General features: G+C 36.5%; 1 long non-coding RNA gene across 4 annotated transcripts; it reads right to left on the minus strand.

Moving 5' to 3' along the window:
- Positions 1-22,492: 22,492 nt before the first annotated feature.
- LOC124845866 (uncharacterized) lies at positions 22,493-24,763 on the minus strand. 4 transcript variants are annotated; one of them, XR_007029479.2, is made up of 4 exons: positions 24,606-24,763; positions 24,016-24,530; positions 22,935-23,730; positions 22,493-22,727 (listed from the first exon to the last, which is right to left on the minus strand). It is a non-coding gene; the product is annotated as an uncharacterized LOC124845866 (long non-coding RNA). The 4 variants fall into 4 exon arrangements; XR_015782534.1 differs by having other exon boundaries at positions 22,935-23,524; positions 23,658-23,730; positions 24,016-24,758; XR_015782533.1 differs by having other exon boundaries at positions 22,935-23,413; positions 23,498-23,730; positions 24,016-24,758.
- Between the last annotated feature and the right edge of the window lie 351 nt (positions 24,764-25,114).

Genomic DNA, 25,114 nt, shown 5'->3' on the forward strand with positions numbered 1-25,114 from the left:
AAAGGAGAGAAACATTAGGAGTGAAACTGTGTTGTGAATTGCACTTGCCACTTGACTCTTTATGTGGTTCAATCAATACTTCTTTTCTAATTGCTTTTTCTTTTTCAAATCACAAGAACTCATGCTTTTATACTTTCACTTTCTTTTGCTACAATTCATAACATAGAATTTGACTTCTATTTCAATTCAACTTCACAAGATATAAGTCATGATAGAAACAAATGATTCAACTCAAAAAAAAAATTACAGAATTTTAAACAACACCAAATGCAAGACACAAATGACTCTAAAATTGAATACATCGAATTCCAGCAATGATCTACTACTGAAATGAACAAAAATAAAGCAAATGACTCAAGCAAGGAAATATGCAGTTCGGCCAACTGCAAATAAGACTCTACTAGAGTTTTCTCAGTGCAACCAAGCTTTGCCAAAGCAATTCATTGCTTATATAGTATGCACGTGGTACTGGCTCAATCAATCAGATGCATCTCAATGCCAAATTCTCAGTCAAGTGCAGAAATAACCAGAAACAAATTAGGCACTAAATTAGTGCTGTGAACCAATGCAAAGCTATCAACAAACATTAATAGATTAAAAAAAAACATGAGATTCATTATCTCTACCACTGAAATCTGCCACCAAGCTCATTAATACAATGTCATAGCTTATATATGGTGAGCAGAACTTACTCAGTGCAGGCAACTCAAATGAATCACAAAACATAAGCAACAACTAGTTAAGCTCGAATTCAAATGACAATTAAAAACAAACCACAAGACTAGAACATGACAGAATAAGATTCAGAAAATAAAAGACTCAAACAAATTGGATTCACCGAATAAAATGATATAAGACTCAAAGCACAAATTTAAGCACAGAATCAGAAATTGGAAACCTAAACACATGAAAACACATATCACTGAATAAGATGCACAATAGTTCAACTTCAAACCAGAACAAACATATGGAATTGATTCAATGACGAACAAAAGTTAAACACAAGACAATACAGGAAAATGATGAACAACTCAGAAATTGACGGAACAAAACGCAAAGAATCAAAATCAAACCGAGACAAAATAAGATGAATGAATAGAGACGCGAAACAACGCAAGAACAACAGAAAACTCGAAACAGAGACGCGAAACACTTAACTCAGAATCAAAACAAAGCGAAAAGACACAAGGAAATCGATACTTATCTTCGAAGCGTGTTCAACCTGGCTCTGATACCACTTGATGGACGAACGCCCGAGGAGAGATTGATTGAAGATGCGCGAACACGAACCGGACCTCCTCGAAGCTCTCTCCGACGAGTGAAAAAGCAGCGGAATGGAAACGAAGCTCGAGATTGAAGGGAAAAAAACGGAGACCGGACACTGGAAAACCTAGGATCTAGGTTTTAATCGGTGGAAACACTAATCGGACACGAAGAAACCCTAAAATGGTGATGAGGCTCAATATAAACCGATTAATCGGTTCAAATGATTCGGATGATCGATGAAAAGTGAAGGTCAAAGGGATTAAGGTGTTTGAACAGTGGAAAATGGTGGAAGGAAGTGGAAACCCTAGAAGAAGATGTGGTAGTGTAATGAACGAAGATAAAATACCTTCGAAGATGCGTATGGAGTGTGGATCTGTGGTTGGAGACGGGGAATTCTCGAGAGCGAGAATGAGATGCTCTGAGATGTGGCTGGATGCGCGAGAGAATTAAATGCACAAAGAAATGAGAGGTGCGGTTCTGCGAGAGTGAAGGAAGAATGAAGATGTGGACGTCGAGTGCTGGATGACGCGTGGCTAAGGAAACTGACGCCACTGAAGCATAGGGGAGCAATGGTGACGTGAGAGAAATAAGGTGGAGCACGGTGGAATTCAAGGAAAATGAAAATGGAGGCAGTGTGCAGGGAAGGTGGCTAGAGGGAGTCTTTGGACTCTCTAGCATATGACTTTCAAGAGAGAATTATTTCTGAATGTCAGAAAATCAAATTCTCATTAAGCTCAAAAGTGCTAATACAAGAGAGGAGTTGGGTATTTATAGTAACCCATACTCCTTAAGAACAAAGCTAGGAAAAGTAAAAATACAAAAGGAAAACTAAGTCAAGTAGGATTCCATCACCCAGTCACTAGGAATTTCTCCTCCTCTTCCAATATTTTCTTCCTTGGGTACCTGAAACAACAAACAATGGTTACCTGCAACCTTGAGATTTTCATCTTTACGGCTAGTCATGGGTGCATCTTGAAATGCAGCTTTATAACTAGCTTCTTCCTCCTGTGCTTGCGTCTCATCTTTGAAGACGTCTACCACCACTCTCTCCTCTCTGTCCTGGAGCACTACTATACCTTCATTTACATCAATGATAGCTTTGGCCGTTTTCATAAACGGTCTTCCAAGTATGATAGATATCTTCTCTGTCTCCATCTTCATCACCACAAAGTCTTCCAAGAACTGAAGTTTGCCAACACAAACTATAATGTCCTCTGCAATCCCACATGGCTCCTTTGAAGATCCATCGGCCATTACTAGATTAACCTTTACAGGTTTCACTTTAACATTGCCGATTTGCTCCAGTAAAGAGTAAGGTATCAAGTTAACACTTGAACCTAAATCAAGGAGAGCTTTCTTCACCTTTTTCTTCCCTATGGTACAAGGGATAGAAAAACTGCCTGGATCTGTTGCTTTAGGAGGGAATGACTCTTTTTTAACAGTTATACACTCCTTTGCTTCATCATCTCTACGTCTTTTCTTTGTAGAGATGTTTTCATCAGATTTTGTGTAAACTGTGATTTGCTGTAGAATCTGTTCCCAAGGTGCTTCATTATCCACCATTCTGAATAATTCTGTGAAGTCCAGTTGTTTCCCTTGATGGATTGGAAAAGGAATAGTACTTTTGCTCTCTATTTCTCTTCTCTCTTCTGTATCTAACTCAACTTTCTCATCATCAACTTTCTCTACCACCTTGCACTCTTCTCTTGGGTTAACCTCAGTGTTTCGGTAGATACTTTTAGGGACCGAGAGACTAACCTGCTGACGCGTCTGGGCCGCTCGCTCGCTTCCAAACTCCTCCTGTTGGCCGATCGGTGTTGGTGCAAACCGATCGGTCTCCTTCTTGATGAGGGGGATGTACCTGCAAAAGGTACTCCGACGCCCAAGTTAGGCGTGTGATTTGAAGAGCCTCGGCTCTTGGTTGAATATTTAGTGAATGGTTATCACTATTGAGTATTTGAGAGTCATGTAGAGTAAGTGGAACGTACCTGGCTTTTGGCCCTGGCTTTGTATTTATAATTTACCTTATGGATCCTGAGCTGATATAAGCCCAATAAAATATAAACAGAATAAGATATAAACAGATTACCTGAATATCCGATTGGTTGTTTGTAACCACTCGGTTAATATTTTATACTATACATTATGCCCCCCAAGTCCGAGTTAAGCGGTTGGCTTTAGCCGTGGTTAACTATAGGACTGATGAGTTTGAGGGAGGCTGCATTGGCGGAACTGAAAGCGTTTTACCGCTCGACCTTCAACAGTAACCGAGAGGGATTTACCGCTCGTCCTTCAACAGGAACCGAGAGGAATTTACCGCTCGGTCTTCTACATTAACCGAGACCGCTTTACCTCTCGATCTTTGACATTAACCGAGCGGGATTTACCGCTCGTCCTTCAACAGGAACCGAGAGGAATTTATCTCTCAGTCTTCAACCTTAATCGAGAGGATTTTACCTCTCGACCTTCGACATTAACCGAGCGGGATTTACCGCTCGTCCTTCAACAGGAACCGAGAGGAATTTACCTCTCGGTCTTCAACCTTAATCGAGAGGATTTTACCTCTCGACCTTCGACATTAACTGAGCGGGATTTACCGCTCGTTCTTCAACATGAACCGAGAGGAATTTACCTCTCGGTCTTCAACCTTAATCGAGAGGAATTTACCTCTCGACCTTCGACATTAACCGAGCGGGATTTACCGCTCGTCCTTCAACAGGAACCGAGAGGAATTTACCTCTCGGTCTTCAACTTTAACCTAGGACTTACCGTTCGTCTTTGAGAGGGTTTTACCTCTCTCCCGAGGGGGATTTACCGCTCGGTCTTCGACCTAGGAGTGCTTCCTAGGGAACGGGCTTTACCGTTCGACTTTGAGAGGGTTTTACCTCTGTTTTGAGCTAGGATTGTGTCCTAGTGAACGAGATTTACCGTTCGTCTTTGAGAGGGCTTTACCTCTCTCCCGAGGGGGATTTACCGATCGGTCTTCGACCTAGGACTGCTTCCTAGGGAACGGGCTTTACCGTTCGGCTTTGAGAGGGTTTTACCTCTGTTTTGAGCTAGGATTGTTTCCTAGTGAACGGGATTTACCATTCCTCTTTGAGAGGGCTTTACCTTTCTCCCGAGGGGGATTTACCGCTCGGTCTTCGACCTAGGAGTGCTTCCTAGAGAACAGGCTTTACCGTTCGCTCGGTCTTCGACCTAGGAGTGCTTCCTAGGGAACGGGCTTTACCGTTCGGCTTTGAGAGGGTTTTACCTCTGTTTTGAGCTAGGATTGTTTCCTAGTGAACGGGATTTACCATTCGTCTTTGAGAGGGCTTTACCTCTCTCCCGAGGGGGATTTATCGCTCGGTCTTCGGCCTAGGAGTGCTTCCTAGGGAACGGGCTTTACCGTTCGGCTTTGAGAGGGTTTTACCTCTATTTTGAGCTAGGATTGTTTCCTAGTGAACGGGATTTACCGTTCGTCTTTGAGAGGGTTTTACCTCTGCTTTGAGCTAGGAGTGCTTCCTAGTGGACGGGCTTTACCGTTCGGCTTTGAGAGGGTTTTACCTCTGTTTTGAGCTAGGATTGTTTCCTAGTGAACGGGATTTACCGTTCGTCTTTGAGAGGGTTTTACCTCTGCTTTGAGCTAGGAGTGTTTCCTAGTGGACGGGCTTTACCGTTCGGCTTTGAGAGGGCTTTACCTCTCTCCCGAGAGGGATTTACCGCTCGGTCTTGGACTTGATCGTTAATTATGAACTTTGCTGACAAAATTGGCAATCAGTGCTTGCAATAGGAGACTTCCCCTTCGTTAATTGAATTCCATGATACTTTAAGCATGAAGTTCGTTTATGACTAGATCTTAGTCTGCACTTGCATAGTTGATGGCGTGGATTTCGATATATATTTGTTCAAGATGTTCATTGCTGAAATTCTCATGATGATATATATTATGATATATAACCGTATAATAAATGATTCGGTTACCAGATATTATGAATTGCACCGAATAAATAACATAGATAATAAACAAGGTATCAAAACCGTTTCGAGATTTTATAATATTGTTGTTGATAGTTATCTCTAACACAATAATTTATTTGACTATTTGAATCATGCCAGAAAATGTTTCGGTTATAATAATTAGATAACTATATTTATAGTTATGTACTATATTATATATCATATATCATATAATATATTCTAGATTATACTATATATTTAACATAAAAATAGTTGTTATAATATCTATTATCAATTAGATATTTTATGAAATATTCATATTTCAAAAAATACTTATCTTGTTGACGACGTCTCACGTGTAGTTTTTACTTTGTCGAAAGTTTCTCGTGTTGATCCGAAATAGTGATGTCGAGACCGAACGCTCGTCTTGGTTTCTTGTGGTTTCTAATAATCTTTCTGGTGCTTTGTTGTTCCTCCATGCTCCTCGTGGTCATCATTGGATTTGACGCTCGGCCCCACGGTGGGCGCCAAAATGTTTCGGTAGATACTTTTAGGGACCGAGAGACTAATCTGCTGACGCGTCTGGGCCGCTCGCTCGCTTCCAAACTCCTCCTGTTGGCCGATCGGTGTTGGCGCAAACCGATCGGTCTCCTTCTTGACGAGGGGGATGTACCTGCAAAAGGTACTCCGACGCCCAAGTTAGGCGTGTGATTTGAAGAGCCTCGGCTCTTGGTTGAATATTTAGTGAATGGTTATCACTATTGAGTATTTGAGAGTCATGTAGAGTAAGTGGAACGTACCTGGCTTTTGGCCCTGGCTTTGTATTTATAATTTACCTTATGGATCCTGAGCTGATATAAGCCCAATAAAATATAAACAGAATAAGATATAAACAGATTACCTGAATATCCGATTGGTTGTTTGTAACCACTCGGTTAATATTTTATACTATACACTCAGTATTAGCCCCAGAATTTCTATTTGGCCTTTCTTCCAATTGCTTGGTAATCTGACTCATTTGAATCTCCAAGTTCTTAATAGCGGCTTCAGTGCTCTTTTGAGAAGATTCAGTTTTCTGTATGAATTGTTGAAGAGTTTCTTCCAACCTTGTTGATCTTTCATTAAGCATAGATAACTGTTGCCATAAGGTGGGTTGCTGTTGCTGCTTATTATATTGACTAGCTTGCCTAGTTTGTCCTTGACCAATGCTTGGGTGTGGTTTCCTCCCTTGATTGTAATTCCCTTGACGGTATGGAAATTGAGTGGCCATGAAATTAACATCCTCTAAAGCTTCCACTGGAAAGGCGCATTGACCATTTATATGGTCGCCTCCACACAATTCGCACAACTGGGTTTGTACCTGTGCAGCAGTTTTCAACTCTTTGGGTAATTGTGCAAGAGTTTTGGTCAGAGTCTCCAGCTGTTGAGTTAGAATTTTGTTTTGAGCTAGCAGGGCATCATGTGTCTGTAATTGGAGAACCCCTTTTTGTTGCATAGGAGCTCCTCTCTCACTGTGCAGCTCATTATCACTAGTAGCCATGTTTTCTATAATCTCTGTTGCTTCCTCTGGAGTTTTCCATTTAATATTGCCTCCTGCTGAGGCGTCCAGCATCATCTTGGTTTGTGAACCAAGCCCTCCAAGGAAAGTTAAGACTACTTCCTGTTCTTCAAAGCCATGCGTGGGTGTTTTTCTTAGCAGACTTTTGTATCTATCCCATGCATGCCCTAGTGATTCTTCCATGCCCTGCTTAAATGAAGATATCTCTTGCTTGCCTTTTGTCACCTTTGATTGTGGAAAGTACTTGTTTAAAAACTTTGTCACCACTGCTTCCCACTCTGTGAAACTTCCCTCTGGAAAAGAATTTAACCAAAGCTTAGCATTGCCTCCTAATGAGAAAGGAAACAAGGTAAGTTTGATCGCTTCATCTGGCACCCTATTGATTTTGACTGTGTTGCAAATCTCATTGAAGGTAGTGAGGTGATCATATGGGCTTTCATGAGATAACCCATTAAATTGGTTGCTTTTCACCAGTTGGATCAGTGTTGGTTTGACCTCCATGTTAGCTGCATTGACTCTAGGTCTAGCTATACTGTTAAAGTGCTGAGGTCCAACTGTATTGGTGTAATCAGCAAGAGTTCTTCTGATATTATTGTTCTCCATATTTTCTGTGCTATGGTCAGAACCTTGTGGTGATGGTTGCAACAGAGTTTCCGGAGGAGGGAAAAGTTCTCTAGATGTTCGGATTCTTCTCCTCCGTCTACTCTCGTCTAAACCTTCAAGAAAAGGTTCTGCAGTTATCTTGCTCCTAGTTCGAATTGCCTCCTGCATACACAAGAACACAAAACCCTAGAATATTTGGTTAGCACAAAAAGATATAGGAGAAGATATAAGATTCAGAGAATAAAATAAAATAAAATAAAATAAAAACAGAAAAATAAAAACATAAATTCAAAATTAAAGTCAAAGATAATCAATAATCACACAAATTAACCAGTTAAACCACGAGTCCCCGGCAACGGCGCCAAAAACTTGATGGACAAATTTATGATCACCAAAATATGATGTCACAAACTTGTTTTACAATCGGCAAGTATGACCGAATCGTTCAAGTAATAAACTTGGTAAGACCAAGTATCGTTATTCCCAAAGGACTCACGGCCTAGTTTAGTTGTGTGGTTTGTTAATTAGCTAAGACTTTAAGGACGAAATATTTGGATTTTTCTATGCAAAAGACGAAAATAAACATGTATGCATGAGGTTTCGATCAATGGCAAAAGCAAAAGATAAACACTTTCAATGAAATATATGTATGAATATGTTGTTGGGGGTCAATTTCATCTTATCCACTCTCATATATTTTAGGAATTCAACATTCAAATCATCATTGTTAATGCCACTCTCTAAAGTACCTTTCAAGAAGGCTTCTCCCTAATTACGAGTTCATACAATTCCTAGCATTCCTAATAATTAGTTCATCAAGTGCAGGAGCTTAACGACAACCAATATAATATTGGGAGAGATTCCCCGGATCTAGACTTCCCCGTACGTGCCCGTATCGACAAAACCAATAATCATGCATTGAATGAGTTAAACAACGCAAGCATTAAGCAAAGAGGAAAAACCTTAACTAATGATGAAAGAAAGCATAGGTCTTAAATAAAAGATGTAAAAACAAATTCCATATATGAGAGCTTCAAAAGATTACATTCATTCCCCAACAAACATACAAGGTTTAGTTCACCATATTCATGGTGAACCTAGATGAACAATAATGAAAGAATGAAAGATAAAACCCTAGAAAGGTGAAGAGGAAGCCTGAGCATCCAAGATCCTCCTTCAAAGGGGTGGAAGAGAGAGTGTTTGCTTCGTTTCTGCCAAAGATACCTAACCCTAGGAAACCCTGAAGCTTATATATTATTCGTAAATTACAGAAAATTAGGTCCAAGCCCATAAAAGTGCCGCTCAGCGGTAAATTGCCGCTCAGCGGTAAGTGCGTGAGTCGTTTCTTCCCCTCAGCGGCCATTTTTCCCCTCAGCGGATCTCCCGTAAGCTCCTGAGTGCCGCTCAGCGGTAAACTGCCGCTGAGCGGTGACTTCGGCTTCTCCTTTTGCACTTTTTGATGTCTTTTCTGATTTCATCTCTCTCCTTCTTCACTTCTTTCACCAAATTCACCTTAAAACCTGCACAAAAACACTGAAATCAAGCATAAACCTGTCCAGCTCTCTTATTTCTGAAAATATGAATAAAAGTATGATTTCAAGCTAGTTTCTAAGTATAAAGGTTGCTTTTAGTATCAATTTTAAGCATGAAAATAACAGTTTTTCAACTGTTATCAATAACATTGCATTTCTAATGGGAGGTTATCTTAAAATGTAAATATTATATTGAAATATAATGGTAATAGGAGGTTATGAGCGGTTTTACAAAGGAAAAAAAGAAAAATAGGATGGCGGGAGGAAGATGAAGAAAACGTCGAATATCCCTAAACTTTGACGTCTTTTTCTAACTTTTTGTCTTCTGGCTGACAATTAGTACATCGATGCCCTCTATACTTTGATGTCTCCTTTGTAGTTTTTAAGCACAGAAGTTATGAAGTTCAGAAGTCGAGATTGTGAAAGACGTTCCTAGAATTCTATTCAGAAATGGCTTCTCCATCGTCATCATCAAGAGGAAAAGAGAAGGTTGCCCGGGTTACAAGAAACACAAGCCCATCTGGATGGATAAGTGATCGAGACACACGAGCAAAGTTTTTATATTGGTCACATATAAAAAATGTAGTTCCTCACAAGTATCTAGACCTGCAATTGTTCAAGAACGAAGGGTTCCTTTTTCAAGAATGGATTGCATATCAAGGGCTTACTGATTTTGTGCAGATGAAAGGACATTGCTATCCAGATTTGGTACAGGTTTTCTACACAAACCTGAGGGTTGTAAATGGGGTCATTCACTCAAGGGTAAAAGGTGTTAACATTACTATTGGCGATAATGTTTGGTCAGATATTGCTGGACTGAAAGCTTAAGGTTTGGATTCTCATATCCGTGATTCTGAGTCAAGCAGATTTTTAACAAAGAGAGCTATATATATAAAGTGCTTAAGATATCCAAGAAGGTACAGGGTGGATAAGCAGTACCTACATGATGACTTAAATAAGGAAAAGAAAATTATTGCTTATGTCCTAACTTGGCTAATGCTTCCTACAAGATTGAACGAGGACAAAATGTCAACAGAAGATGTATTTCTGTTGAATGCTATCAAGACTAGAATCCCAACCAACTGAGTTGCAGTACTTAAACACCACATGATCGCTGCAGGATATATCTGAAGAAGAAAGAATTGTGTGCAAAAGGTTAGAAGAAATTGCTATACCAAGTCTGTCATCTATTGGGCTGAAAAAGACTATGAATGGATGGTTCTTCATTGATGAGCAAACTGTTGGAAGTCCACCTACTCTTGATCAAGATCATACTGAAGATTCTGATGATGAAGATTCAATGGAATCTTCTTGATAATTATTTTAGACCCTACTTTTCTATGTTTTTTGTTTTCTATTTTGTAATCAAGCTAGTAAGCCACCTATGATTTTTGTATTTCTTTCGGTTTTAGATTGAAATGAAATAAATATTTTAATTTAGTAACAATCTGTTAATTATGAATGTTGATTGTGATGTATGTGGACGAACCTTTCACGTCATAATTTGAAGTTAAGAGCTCCCCATTAATGCTCCTATCATACTTCAATTTCCTTCACGAAACTGCCCCGCTGCCTTCGACGTTCTATAAGAGGGCAAAAACAAAATATATCCAAATGTACGGTACATTTTGATCGAGTGAAATGTACTTCATCAAAATGTTCCTTTTGATCCAAATGTACGTAAATTCCCATCCGCATTCGATTTTAAAACATCGTTCAGTGAAAAAGTAATAAATATCTTTAGATTCATTTTAGATGATGTGTTTTAAGGGGGTATAGGACGTCGTTTATCACATAAAATGGATGTGAACAATGAATGAACTCTAGGTCTTTGCATCAAGGGTACTCAATATTTGACGTCAACTGTGTAAATTGATTCCAAATTTAAATTGTCCATAAGTTGCATCCTCTCTTAGAAAAAAGATAACTCTGAAATCTAATAGAGGAGTGCAACTTATGGACAATTTAAAAAAGAATCATACAATTTTAAATGATGAAGTTGAAAAACATTTTTATATAACTATTTTAGATCTCAAAATTGTTTCAACATTAAACATATTGTGAACCATATTTCTTTCTCCTATGCACTTCCTTTTCAGTAAGATATGTTAACCATTTTTGTACTACAAAAACATTTTGTTAACTTGAACTTGAAAGGGCTCCTTCTTATGAAATGACGATGAATGAACCACTTTCAAGTTCAAGTTATCAAATTGCAATATGAAGAACAAAAATGCTTAGATATCTAAGGAAAAGAAAATGCAAAGGAGATAAAAAACATGAATCCTAATATGTTCAATAGGGAAACAGGAGGCAGGGATTATGTGAAATGTAAGCTATATTTATAGATGAATTGATGGCGTACATCGTGTAAGTATGCTTAGTAACTGTCGCACTCTACCTTCTTGTATGAACGTCGAAGCCCCGCCGAATTCGACGTTCAAACATCATTCAGAAAAAAATCAATAAATTTCGTTTGATTCATTTAAAAAAAATGACGTCCCACTCCCCAGAAATTGTCTACTTTTCAATCACCCGCGAAGAAGGGGAGATTTGGAGGCTTGAAGTTAAAAAGTTTGATGTGCCACTCTATATTCATATAATTTCGCTCTCAATTTCGCTAAGTTAATATAATCGATTCTAAGTAATAAAGAATCGATTCAAAGCGTTATAAATTAAGAAATGAAAATGAAATTTTAATGATTATTTATGGTCATATTAATGACAACGTAGCTGGATATTGATCACACGTTTGTTAAAATACTATAAAGCGAAGAAATAATGCATGAGAGGGGTCAAATTTGTGTTTCTAATAATGTTAATCATAGTATTTTTTGATATCATAATCATTTATACTAACAACTAATTATAATTATTAAATTATTCAAAATAATTTATTTGAATGTGGCCAATAAAAGTTTTTCTAAGAGTTCGTTTGATCTTTGATGGTCGTCGACTTTTTAAATTCGAGTTTTTTATAGACGCTTATGTGGTAGTCGTGATCGATTCGTTTTAAATATACAGATCCATCTCTTTCATGTCCTAGCCCGTCCGTCTCGACTTCCTTAAATTTTTTCTAAAGGTTCATAAGACAAAGATGGAAACACCACAATGTAGGTATAAATGTTTAAGGCAACCTAAGAAACCCTAAAAGAAATATTTGCCACAAAGATGTTAATCTTTGATAAGAATCACAATTGTAAACCAACAACCAAAACCAAAAGAATCCTCTCTCAATGATGCAAATGCATATTTATGACTTCCAAAATGTCTACATATGTATTTGGTGTCCCTATATATAGGTATAAATGTTTAAGGCACCCAAGGAACCCTAAAAGAAAGATCCGCTGCAAAGATGTTAATCTTTGATAAGAAAAATACAATTTATTTTATTTCCTATACTAATTATTAATTAGGAGACAGTCCTCTATCCTACCTTTTGCTCGGGTCAGCCCATCCCGACCTTCAACTTATGTTAGTTTGTCTGGACCTTTAGTCTTAATCTCTGAACATTCATTTTGGGTCAGCCAGTCTCCACCGTTAAACCTAATCTACCTTAATCTTCGACCCAACCCATTCTACTTAATTTTTGGTCTAGATTTGTCTGACTATTCCCCACACACGATGTCTCTTCTCGATACTTGACCTGGTGTGATGCATCTCTGTTGTTAACTTGTCTAAATATTTTTGGATAATTATACTTTGACAAAAAAAAGTTGACAACATTTTTTTCTAATTGACCTATCTTCATTTTTGTCCAAAATATTCTATCTTAACACCTTTAGTTTATAAGTCAACTTAATTTTTTCTCAAACTTAAGGTATTATAATTTAAAAATCAATCAAAGTCTTTTAGTATAATAATACCTATCTTTAGCCTAAAACATTCATTTCAAATTACTTTAAATAATATAATAATATTTATTACGATTTTAATTATTGTGATCTTACTAAATTGAATTCTCATAAAATATTATTATTATTATTTTCCATATGAAATTAAATTAATATTTTAAACAAATAAAATTTTATTCTCTTTAAATTTCACAGACAAATGGATAGAAAAAGGGCGGGAGGCTGAAGAAGAAAACCTCGAATATCGGTAACGTTGCATTTCTAATGGGGGAGGTTATCTTAAAATGTAAATATTATATTGAAATATAATGGTAATGTGAGCTCATGAACGATTTTATAAAGGAAACAAGAAAAATAGCGGGAGGATGAAGAAGAAAACGTCGAATATCCCTAAAATGTGACGTCTTTTTCTAACTCTTTATCTTCTGGCTGACAATTAGTACGTTGCTGCCCTCTATAATTCGACGTCTCATTTGTATTTTTTAAGCAGAGAAGTTATAAAGTTAAGAAGTCGAGATTGTGAAAGACGTTCCTAGAACTCTATTAAGAAATGGCTTCTCCATCATCATGATCAAGAGGAATAGAGAAGGTTGCCTGGGTTACAAGCAACGCAAGCCCATCTGGATGGATAAGTGATCGAGACATGCGAGCAAAGTTTTTATACTAGACAGATATAAAAAATGTAGTTCCTCAAAAGTACCTGGACCTGCAATTGTTCAATAAAGAAGGGTTCCTTTTTCAATAATGAATTGCATATCAAGGGCTTACTGATTTTGTGCAGATTAAAGGACATTGTTATCCAGATTTGGTTGAAGTTTTCTACACAAACCTGAGGGTTGTAAATGGGGTCATTCACTCAAGGGTCAAAGGTGTGAACATTACTATTGACGATAATGTTTGGTTAGATATTGCTGGACTGAAAGTTGAAGGTTTTGATTCTCATATCCGTGATTCTGAGTCAAACAGATGGCTAACAAAGAGAGCTATATATATAAACTACATAAGATATCTAGGAAGGTACAAGGTGGATAAACAATACCTACATGATGGCTTAAACAAGGAGGAGAAAATGATTGCTTATGTCCTGACTTGGCTACTGCTGCCTGGAAAATTGAACGAGGACAAAATGTCAACAGAAGATGTACTTTTGTTGAATAGTATCAAGACTAGAATGTTTAAGGCAACCTAAGAAATCCTAAAAGAAATATTTGCCATAAAGATGTTAATCTTTTATAAGAATCAGAGTTGTAAACCAAGAACCAAAATAATCCTCCCTCAACGTTGTAAATGCATATTTATGACTTCCAAAATGTCTACATATGTATTTGGTGTCCCTATATATAGGTATAAATGTTTAAGGCACCTAAGAAACCCTAAAAGAAATATTTGCCACAAAGATATTAATCTTTGGTAAGAAAAATACAATTTATTTTATTTCCTATACTAATTATTATTCAAGAGATAGTCCTCTATCCTACCTTTGGCTCGGGTCAGCCCATCCCTACCTTTGGCTCAGGCCGACCCGTTTCAACCTTCAACTTATGTTAGTTTGTCTGGACCTTAAGTCTTAATCTCCGAACATTCATTTTGTGTCAACCAGTCTCCATCGTCAAACTTAACCTGCCTTAATCTTCGACCCAACCCATTATGTCTTAATTTTTGGTCTATATCTGTCTTACTATTCTCCATACACGTTGTCTCTCTCGATCTTTGACTTGGTGTGATGCATCTTTGTTGTTGTTAACTTGTCTAAATATTTTTTTTCTAACTGAGCTATCTCAAATTATCAGTCAACTTAATTTTTTCTCAAACTTAACGTATTATAAATTAAAAATCAATCAAAGTCTTTTAGTATAATCATACCTTTCTTTAGCCTAAAACATTCATTTCAAATTACTTTTAATAATATAAAAATATTTATTATGATTTTAATTATTGTGATCTATAACTAAAACACAATTCTTCTAAAATACTATTATTATTATTTTCCATATGAAATAAAATTAATATTTTAAAGAAACAAATTTTTATTCTCTTTAAATTTCACCGACAAATCGTTCTTATATTTTATAATATGTAAATATTACAAGATAAATTTAAACAAATTTATATAATATAAAAATTTAAAAAAAAAAACTGTAAATCTTATCTTAAAATATAAAGGTAATGGTAGGTTATGGGAGGTTTAAAAAGGAAAAAAGCACAGAAAAGGGCGGGAGGCTGAAGAAGAAAACCTCGAATATCCGTAACGTTGCATTTCTAATAGGAGGTTATCTTAAAATGTAAATCTTATATTAAAATATAACGGTACTAGGAGGTTATGAGAGGTTTTAAAAAGGAAAAAAGAGGCGCGAGGATGAAGAAGAAAACGTCGTATATCCGCATAACACGACGTATTCTTTGTCTTTTGTCAAACTCTTTATCTTCTTGCTAACAATTAGTACGTCAAAGCCTAGTAAAATTCGACGTAACCATTGTATATTTTAAGCTTCGAAGTTGAGAAGTTAAAAACTACTAGATTGTGAAAGACAATCCAAGAATTCTATCCAGACATGACTTCTTCATCATCATCATGTAGAAGAAAAAAGAAGGTTGCCCGGGTTACAAGAAACGCAAACCCATCTGGATGGATAAGTGATGAAGAAATCCGAGGAAATTTTTTATTCTAGAGAGTTATAAAATATGTAGTTCCTCGCAAGTATCTGGACCTGCAATTTTTCAAGAAAGAAGAGTTCCTTTATCAAGAATGGATTGCATATCAAGGGCTTACTGATTTTGTCCATATGAAAGGAGATTGCTATCCAGATTTGATAGAGGTTTTCTACACAAACCTGAAGGTTGTAAATGGGGTCATTCACTCAAGGGTCAAAGGTGTTAACATTACTATTGACGATAATGTTTGGTCACATATTGTTGGACTGAAAGCTTAAGGTTTGGATTCTCATATCCGTAATTCTGAGTCAAACAGATGGCTAACAAAGAGAGTTATATATATAAACTGCTTAAGGTATCCACGAAGGTACACGTTGGATAAGCAGTACCTACATGATGGCTTAAACAAGGAGGAGAAACTAGTTGCTTATGTCCTGACTTGGCTACTGCTGCCTGGAAGATTTGTCGAGGACAGAATGTCAACAGAACATGTATTTCTTTTGAATGCTATCAAGACTAGAATCCCAACCAACTGGACTACGGTACTAAAAGACCGTATGATCGCTGCAGGTCATAAATATGCACACAAATTGCCATATGGAGTATTTATCAGCCAAGTGCTGATACTCCATGGAGTAGATGTATCTCCAGAAGTCAGACTTGTGTGTAACAAGTGACAAGAAATTGGTATACCAAGTTTGTTTTCTATTGTGCAAGAAAGGACTATGAATGGATGGTTCTTCAAAGATGAGCTAACTGTTGGAAGTACACCTACTCCTGCTGCAGATCATACTGCCTTCATTCCACAAACTGATTTTGAGAAATATGTTGTTGATCAATTTAGGAAGAAGTCTGAAAGGGATGAGAGAGTTGAAGATACTCTTTTCATATGGGAGAAGAAGGGAAACAAGAATGGCATTGGCTTTGAAACTGAAGATTCTGATGATGAGTCAACTAATGAATGTTGAATGGAATCTTCTTCGTAAGAATAGGGACTACTTTTCAAGTGGATTTTTTTTTATATTTTGTAATCATGGCATTAAGTCACCTCTGGTTTTATGTACTACTTCGGTTTTATTTTGTAATGAAATGAAGATTTATTTTAGTAAACGATATGTGAGTTGTGAATGTTGATTGCATTGTTATGTGGACTAACCCTCAATCTAGTTGAGAAGAGAAGATTATGTTGTTCTGATATTGATCAAAAACTGCTGGTTTAAAAGTGCAAATTTCAGTACACTGCTAACTTGAATCGATTAAGGCAGAAAGAAGTAAAAAGAAAAACTTTCATGTCTGATTTTAAAGAAAAAAGAATCATAAGCGCATCACATTTTGCTATTGTCGGAAGAAAAAACATTGAAGCCCCATCGAATACGACGTTCTATTAAGCACACAATTAATGCTCCCAAGTACATCAATTCCCTTCACGTCCCAGCCCGGCAGCCTACGATGTTCTATGGGAGGGCAGAAAAGAAAAAAGATCCGAAAGTACAGTACTTTTTGGCGGAAGAACAAAATGTCGAATACCAACAGAACTCGACATTGTCTTAATGTGATGATAACTTTTTGGTGAAATTTGGTGAAAGTTTTTTCCATTTCACAAGCCTTGAAAAGTCCTTGTGATGATAACTTGCTTGTCAGTGTGTTTGATATGTGGTTAAATGAAAGGCAAAGTTGATTCATGTGACATTGTGATGGTAGAGTGTAAGAGTGATACCTCATTATACACCTTTGAGTTTGAGTGAAACACTTTTGAGTGCTTGAGTGAAACACTGTCTTTGGTGAGGAATTGTTCCATGCATTTTATGATAACATTCTTCCTTGGTTGTTTATTATTCATGAGTTTTGCATCTATTGTGTATTTCTTGGTTATGTGAGCACCATAGTTGAAGCTTGATTGGCTAAAGCATCATTATATCTTGACTAATCTTTCTAAGATGAGCATTCATGAGTGATTTACTTGTCCTAAGAGAAAAATGGTTTTTAGTGTGCTAGACCATTGTAGTATGAGTATTTTGTTTCAACCAAGTTACATTTTGCTTGAGGACAAGCAAAGTTTCAAGTTTGGCGTTGTGATAACGGTTGAAAAACCGTTATTTTTATACTTAATTTTGATTTTAAAAACACCCTTTTTAACTTAGAAGCTTGCTTGAACTCATGTTTTTTCTTTAGTTTTGTGAATAAGAGAGTTGAAGATGAATTTAATGGTTTTGAGCTAGATTCCCTTGATTTTGTAGGCTATTGGAATGATTTAAAAGAACACTTAAAGTACCAAATGGTTGGAATGCAGAAAGTCAACCAGAATGCAAAAACGTCAACCAGAGCGCAGAAAAGTCAACCAGAGTGCAGAAAAGTTGCGCTGAGCGGCAAGCGGCGCTGAGCACCAATTTTTGCTTTCTCACGCTTGCCAAAATTGCCGCTGAGCGTCATTTTGAAGAGTCGCACTTACCGTTGAGCGCCAAAAGTGCCACTGAGCGCTATTTAAGTGGGCTTGAACCTGTTTACTGTTATTTTTATGAGCTTGGACCTGTTTTTCTGTTATTTTTATGTTCTATTTAAGGACTTGCACGTTCTAGGGATTGTATCTTTTGATGGCTTGAGCACAGAAACACACTTTTCACCCCTTGGGCGTAGATTTGGATCTGGTGATGGCTTTCCTCTTCTCTTTCTAGGGTTTTTCTATCTCTTGCATTCTTTCTTTCCATTGTTCATCTAGTTCTTCTATGACGATGGAGAACTAAACCTTATTTGTTTTTGGGAAAGATGTAACCTCTTAAACTCTCGTGTATTGAATTGATTCTTGATTATATAAGCTTTACTTCATTAATTGTGAGGGTTTTTCCTCTTTACTCTTTGCATGTTTTCTTTAACTCATTCAATTGCATGATCATTGATTTTGTCGATATGGACACATACGGGGAAATCTAGAACTGGGGAAATTCTCCCGGAAGCAATATTACCTAGACATAGGAATAGGAGGATCGGTTGCCTTTAAGCTTCTGTGCGAATGTAATGCATGATTAATTGCTAGGGAGACAAGACATTGTGAACTAGTGATTAAGATTAGGCTTTCTTCATCGAGACATCGGGTTTAAGGTAAATTAGAAAGTGGCATTAACATTAATGAAGAAAGATGAATTCATATATGCATGACAGTAAATTAGGTGGAATCTAAACCCAACAACAATATCATCAACTTCATCCATTCATTCTTGTGTTTATCCTCAATTGATCAAATTGCATTCATGTTTATTTTATTGCATTTGCATTCAAAAACCCCAAAATTTGCTCTTTAGAGTCTTAATCAGTCGAGTAATCACATAACTGTTTAGAGCCGTGAGTCTCTTGGGAAACGATACTTGGTCTTACCATTTATTATTACTTGATACGATTCGGTACACTTGTCGAGGTCTTAACAAGTTTTTGACTCCGTTTTCGGGGATTAAAAATTTGTTTATCATGTTTTTGGCACTGCTGCCGGAGACTCGTGGTATAACTATTCTATTTGTGTGATTCTTAACCGATTAGACTTTTTATCTTTTTAATTTTTTTATCTTTTTATTTTTTTTATCTTTCTATTTTTTTATCTTTTTATCTTTTTCTCTTTTATCTTTTCCTCTTTTTATCTTTTTCTCTCTTTATCTTTTTATCTTTTTATCTTTATAGTTTTTTTTTCTTTTTATTTATTTATTTTTTTTCTTTTTATTCTTATTTTTATCTTTTCATCTTTTTATCTTTTTATCTTTGTACCTTTTTTTTATCTTTTTATCTTTCTATCTTTCTATTTTTTTATCTTTTTATCCTTTTATCTTTCCATCTCTTCAATTTTTTTCTTTTTAATTTTTTATCTTTTTATCTTTCTATCTTTCTATCTTTTTATCTTTTTATTTTTCTATCTCTTCATCTATTTATCTTTTTAATTTTTTATCTGTTTGTGCTAATTGGGTGCTCTAGTGCAGTGTTCTTTAGTGTTTGCAGGATAAAATTCGAAAATCTGTACTAGGAGTACGCGATCATCAAGAGAAGAAGGAGGAAGAAGGTCGCAAGGCGCACCTGGGCGCCCCATTAAGGGCGCTGAGGGCCATCCTTCAAGTATCATGTTCACCAAGTTCTGTGCATGAAGTGGTTAAAAATATCAAAGAGAATGAAGTTATTGAGATTAAGGCTCCTTATTCAAGGAGGGTAAAGATGGTGAACAAGAAGATATTGCAGATAAGTTGGTGTGATGAAAGCAAAAGGAACACCAACATCATAGATGCATATTGTGCTTAATGGTGTCAGGTTCGTGACGTTAAACAAGCGCTTATTGGGAGGCAACCCAATTTCTGATTTTGTTTCTTTTGGATTTGAATTTGCTTTGCAGGAATTACAGCATCTACTGATGGGTGTTGGACATCATCTACTAAGGGAAGCTAGGAGGACTCAGAAGACAGCATCTACTGATAGATGCTGCTATGATGAGGGTGATGAATGATAGCGTCTACTGATGGATGCTATGTGATTAAGCGTTTAGTGATGGATGCTACTGAAGGCGTCTACTGATGGATGCCGATGAAGATGAGAAAGATTATCATCTACTTATGGATGCTAATGCTAAGGATTCGCATCTACTGATTGATGCTGGAAGATTCAGATGAGAGCATCTACTAATGGATGTTATGCTACTAGACATCTACTGATGGATGTTACTGACAACATCTACTGATGGATGCTGCTGGATCAGGATTTTTATGTTTTTGCTTTATTTTATTTGAATTTTGTTTTATTTTTATTTTGGCTTATGTACTTGGTTTAATGAGTTGTGTGCAACGGTTTGGTATGATGTGATAAACTGTTGTTTGTGATGAGTAATATTCTTGTGTTTGCTCTATTGTTCTATGATGCATGTTGAGTTAGTGATTGTTGAGGCTTTTTAAGCATAGATGGTGGTTGCTCATAGTATTGTTAAAAACATATGCATGATTTCAATTGTGATTAATATGTTGGGCACGATGTTTATCAAATTGTGGAACTTGAGTTAACCTGTGAGAGATTAGGCTCCAGAGTTTTTGATTGATTGAGTGCTATTACTTTGGAAGCATGATTGATTTTGCCTAATTTTCTATTATTGGACCACTTGCTTGCTTGTTACAAATGATCAAGGCCATTTTTTTCTTCTCCTTTAGAGCCAATGCAACTAGGTGAACCCAACAAAGAACAATTTTTCTCTAACCTTTGCACCTTGAGCCTAAATTTGAAAACTGGAAAAACCCTTTTTGAAATCCTTACCTTGAGTTAAGTAGAGTATGTTTTTGTGGTAATGGAGAATGGTTCAGGTTTGGGATGGTGAGAAACCAAAAAGAACTTTGTGAAATTTATAAAAGAGCATTGAGCAAAACCAAAAAGAAAAAGAAAAAGAAAAGAGAATAAAAGAGAAGAAAAGAAAGAAAAGAAAAGGTTGAGCTCAATGAAAGGAAAGTTAGGAATAAGTTGAAGATTTAGTTTCTCACATAAAAGGAGAAAGAGAGTTAATTGTTAATGTGAATAAATGAATTGTGCACTCTCTTAACTCAAGGAATTTTTTTGTCTAGAAAAACCAATTTTCTTCTTAGCCCAACCTTAATATAAGCCTTGAAAAGTCCTTGTGATGATAAGTTGCTTGTGAGTGTGTTTGATATGTGGTTAAATGAAAGGCAAAGTTGATTCATGTGACCTTGTGATGGTAGAGTGTAAGAGTGATATCTCACTATACACCTTTGAGTTTGAGTGAAACACTTTTGAGTTCTTGAGTGAAACACTGTCTTTGGTGAGGAATTGTTCCATGAATTTTATGATAACATTCTTGCTTGGTTGTTAATTATCATGAGGTTTGCATCTATTATGTATTTCTTGGTTATTTGAGCACCATAATTGAAGCTTGATTAGCTAAAGCATTATTATATCTTGACTAATCTTTCTATGATGAGTATTCATGAGTGATTTACTTGTCCTAAGAGAAAAATGCTTTTTGGTGTGCTAGACCAATGTAGTATGAGTATTTTGTTTCAGCCAAGTTACATTTTGCTTGAGGACAAGCAAAGTTTCAAGTTTGGGGTTGTGATAACGGTTGAAAAATCGTTATTTGTATACTTAATTTTGATATTTAAAAAACCCTTTTTGACTTAGAAGCTTGCTTGAACTCATGTTTTTGTTTAGTTTTGTGAATAAGAGAGTTGAAGATGAATTTAATGGTTTTGTGCTAGATTCCCTTGATTTTGTAGGCTATTGGAATTATGTGAAAGAAGAGTTAAAGTACCAAATGGTTCGGATGTAGAAAAGTCACCAGAATGCAGAAAAGTCAACCAGAATCAATAAAAGTCAACCAGTCAACCAAAGTGTAGAAAAGATAACTAGAGTGCAGAAAAAGTTGCGCTAAGTAGCAGGGGGTGCTGAGCATCAATTTTTGTTGTCTCACGCTTGCCAAAATTGCCGCTAAGCGTCATTTTGTATAGTCGCACTTACTGTTGAGCGCCATTTAAGTGGGCTTGGACCAGTTTCTGTTATTTTTATGGGCTTGGACCTGTTTTTCTGTTATTTTTATGTTCTATTTAAGAACTTGCACATCCTAGGGATTGTATCTTTTGATGGCTTGAGCACAAAAACCCACTTTTCACCCCTTGGGGGTAGATTTGGAGATGGTGACACTACAAAAATTTACAATTTTCCGGGGGTTATTTTTTTCGTTTCTGGCAGTTTTAACCTTCGGAAAATGCATTACCCTCGGTTCGGAAAACCACTGGGAAAAGCTGCGTCACTAAGTAATTACCGAAAACCATCGGTATTAACGAGTGTTTTGCAAAACCGCCAGTATTAGCGGGGGTTTTGCAAAACCGCCGGTATTAGCGGAGGTTTTGTAGAAACCGCTGGTACTTACAGGGGTTTTGTTAAAACCGCTGGTATTAGCAGAGGTTCCCCAAAAACCGTCGGTATTTGCAGGGGTTTTGAAAAAACCGTCGATATTAACAAGGGTTTCTCAGAAACCGCCGAAAATGTGTACAATTTTTTTTTATTATGATAAAATAGGATTATGATCAAATTAATTTTTTAACCACATAGACAATGAAATAATATGTACTAAAACTGAATATTATATATAAAATAAACTACAGTAATCCATACATTTAATTGTTCATATATAAAAATTAAAAAGAAAGATGTTCAATACTAAATTAAAATATTAAAAATATTTGATTCATAAAGTTCATAGTAGACACATCGGAGTATGTTGTTCCCAATGACCCCATTGCAATGAGATGCTCCAACTTGTCCTCGACTTCTCCACCCGCTCAAGCCAACGTAGGGATTCTAAATTTATCAACATGTAGAGATAAGCAAATAATATAACAGTAATTATATCATTCAATTAATGAAAGAAATTAAATAATAATAATTTAATTAAAAAATACTAAAGGTCTTAAATATTCAACCAACATTTTTTTTAATAAAAAGTGAATTAAAAATATATAAAGAAACGTAAAATTGAATTAAATGTTTAATAAATGAAAAACATACCGAGACAATCTTGCTCGTGCAACAGAGCATCATACACTTTTTTAATGCACCAGCCATGCTTCTCTTTGCACTGCAGAATCCTCTGTTCCCTGTCATGCACACACAAACCAATCTTCTCAACATACTTCCCAACTTCAAATCGTGGTTGTCTCCAATAGAAAGTTTAGCAAATCTTTGATTTATATTATCAAAGATTTTAATTAAAATCCTTGATAATAAATATTCTTTATCAAAGATACAAGATAATAAATATTCTTTACTGGTTTTAGATCAATACGACTAGTTCTATGATCATTTGACCTTTCAAGTTGAATGCACTGAAAACCTGACAAGTATTTTCACAATTTACTCACTCTATCCAAACAAATTAAATCTCATTCTGATAATGCAGAATCACATACTACGAAGTTTAGATTTCTGAAGACATATTTAAAATTTTACAAACGTTTAAGCACTTCCTTACTCATCAAGATACCTATCTGCAGAAATAAAATATTTGTTAGAACAATAGTACAGTTCATAATATAACTGATTGATTGCAATAAATTTACAAGAAACCTCACTTTCGGTGAGCTTTTCCTTGCCTAAAGCTGTAAGTTACGACAATTTTAGGCATTAGGTCAACAAAAGTTCCACATTTAACAACATTAAGACAGGGCAGAGCAATTTAATAACTAAAAGTATAAGCCATAGCAACTAAATGACAAAAGAACAAAGACTTACAATGCACCAGAACATTTTGTTGGCAATGAAGCCACTATGGACTTGTTAATTTTGTTAATCAGGGCTGTATATCCTGTTTGAAACAAATGAAAGACAATTACATTGGGTTAAAGATGGAGACAATCGGAGAAGAGAGGAGAGGCAACTGAATTTCAATGTCTACTAAAGCATTTGGGTCGTCTTCCTTTGTCAGTTACCCAGTAAGTAAAGTTGCACCTTTTCTTGTTCAGTGAAAGAAGGAGAAGAATAAAGTGTAATATCGTAATTGAAAATGGATACAAAATACAGCATCCCCAAACACCCGAATCACGAAAACTTGAACTAAAATTGGAAGATCTAACAAGAGCAGCCTTCTTACCAATCACCCAATTATCCAAACCATCAGCCTTAAACGCACCACCAAAACCACTGCCACCGCGCCACCAAAACCACCAAAACGCGGGGACAAATTTCTTCACGGAGGCCCAATTGTCCACCTCATCAGCCCTGGAAGGCTGATCGAGTTTCGAAACCCTAGGATTCGGACCCCTGCGTTCCTCGTCTCCGATAGAGGGTATTGCAATGGCGGTCACCGGCGGTGAATGAATAGACGGAGCAGTGGTTGGATCTGTGATCTCAAAATACAGAGGAGAGGAGTCCCTAGCCTTAAGGGGTTAATGCGAGGTGGGTGAGAGTTGGAGGAGGAGCGTGTGGAGGTGGGAGTGGTGGAGGGGAACCTTCGAAAGAGGTTGGGGAGAAAGGGAAGCGTAGGGTTTCTTGTCTGCGAATGATAGTGTTGATGCCATCGTTGAGGCTCTGAGGACAACGACGAGAAGCTTCTCCTGCCGCTCCTTGTTATTCTTAGCAGAGGGAGAGTGAGACTCAATGGCGACCCTAATCGAATAGGTGAGATGCGGTTAGGAATCGGAGGGAAGGAATAGAGCATTAAAGAGAAGAAAACAAAAGAACCTGAAAATTTGTTAGATTTGTCGAATGAGGGAAACCTCTGATGGGTTGGTGGCGGAATGAGGAGAGAGAAAAGAGAAGAGAGAAAAAGCTGGGTGTTACAGGAAAAGCAGATGAGAGAGAGAAAAAAAAGTGCTTCACGTGTGACGAATTAACGGATAGGACTTAAATTCATACCATTTTTATAACTTTAGGATCTAATGTATACACTTTTAAAACTGGGTACTAAACTGAAAAAAATCACTTAATATAAGGACCAAGTAAACATTTAAGCCTTAAAAAAAGAGCAATGTTTGCCAAAAAGATATAAAATTAGGAAATGCAAGTAGTTTTCGAGCTTTGGAGAGATATATGTAATTATGGATAGCCATGCAACTGCTAATCAATTAAGAAAGTCATGACAAAATACAAAGAGACAAAATTCAATCCATAGAACAGAAAAAGCATGTTGAAACTAGGTAACATAACAGGATTTGGCTGCCTAAAGAGGAGAGCATATTTTAGAGAATAAA

The sequence above is a fragment of the Vigna umbellata genome, chromosome 10, assembly GCF_029865625.1.
Source record: "Vigna umbellata cultivar VRB3 chromosome 10, Vumbellata_1.0, whole genome shotgun sequence".
Taxonomy (NCBI): Eukaryota; Viridiplantae; Streptophyta; class Magnoliopsida; order Fabales; family Fabaceae; genus Vigna; species Vigna umbellata.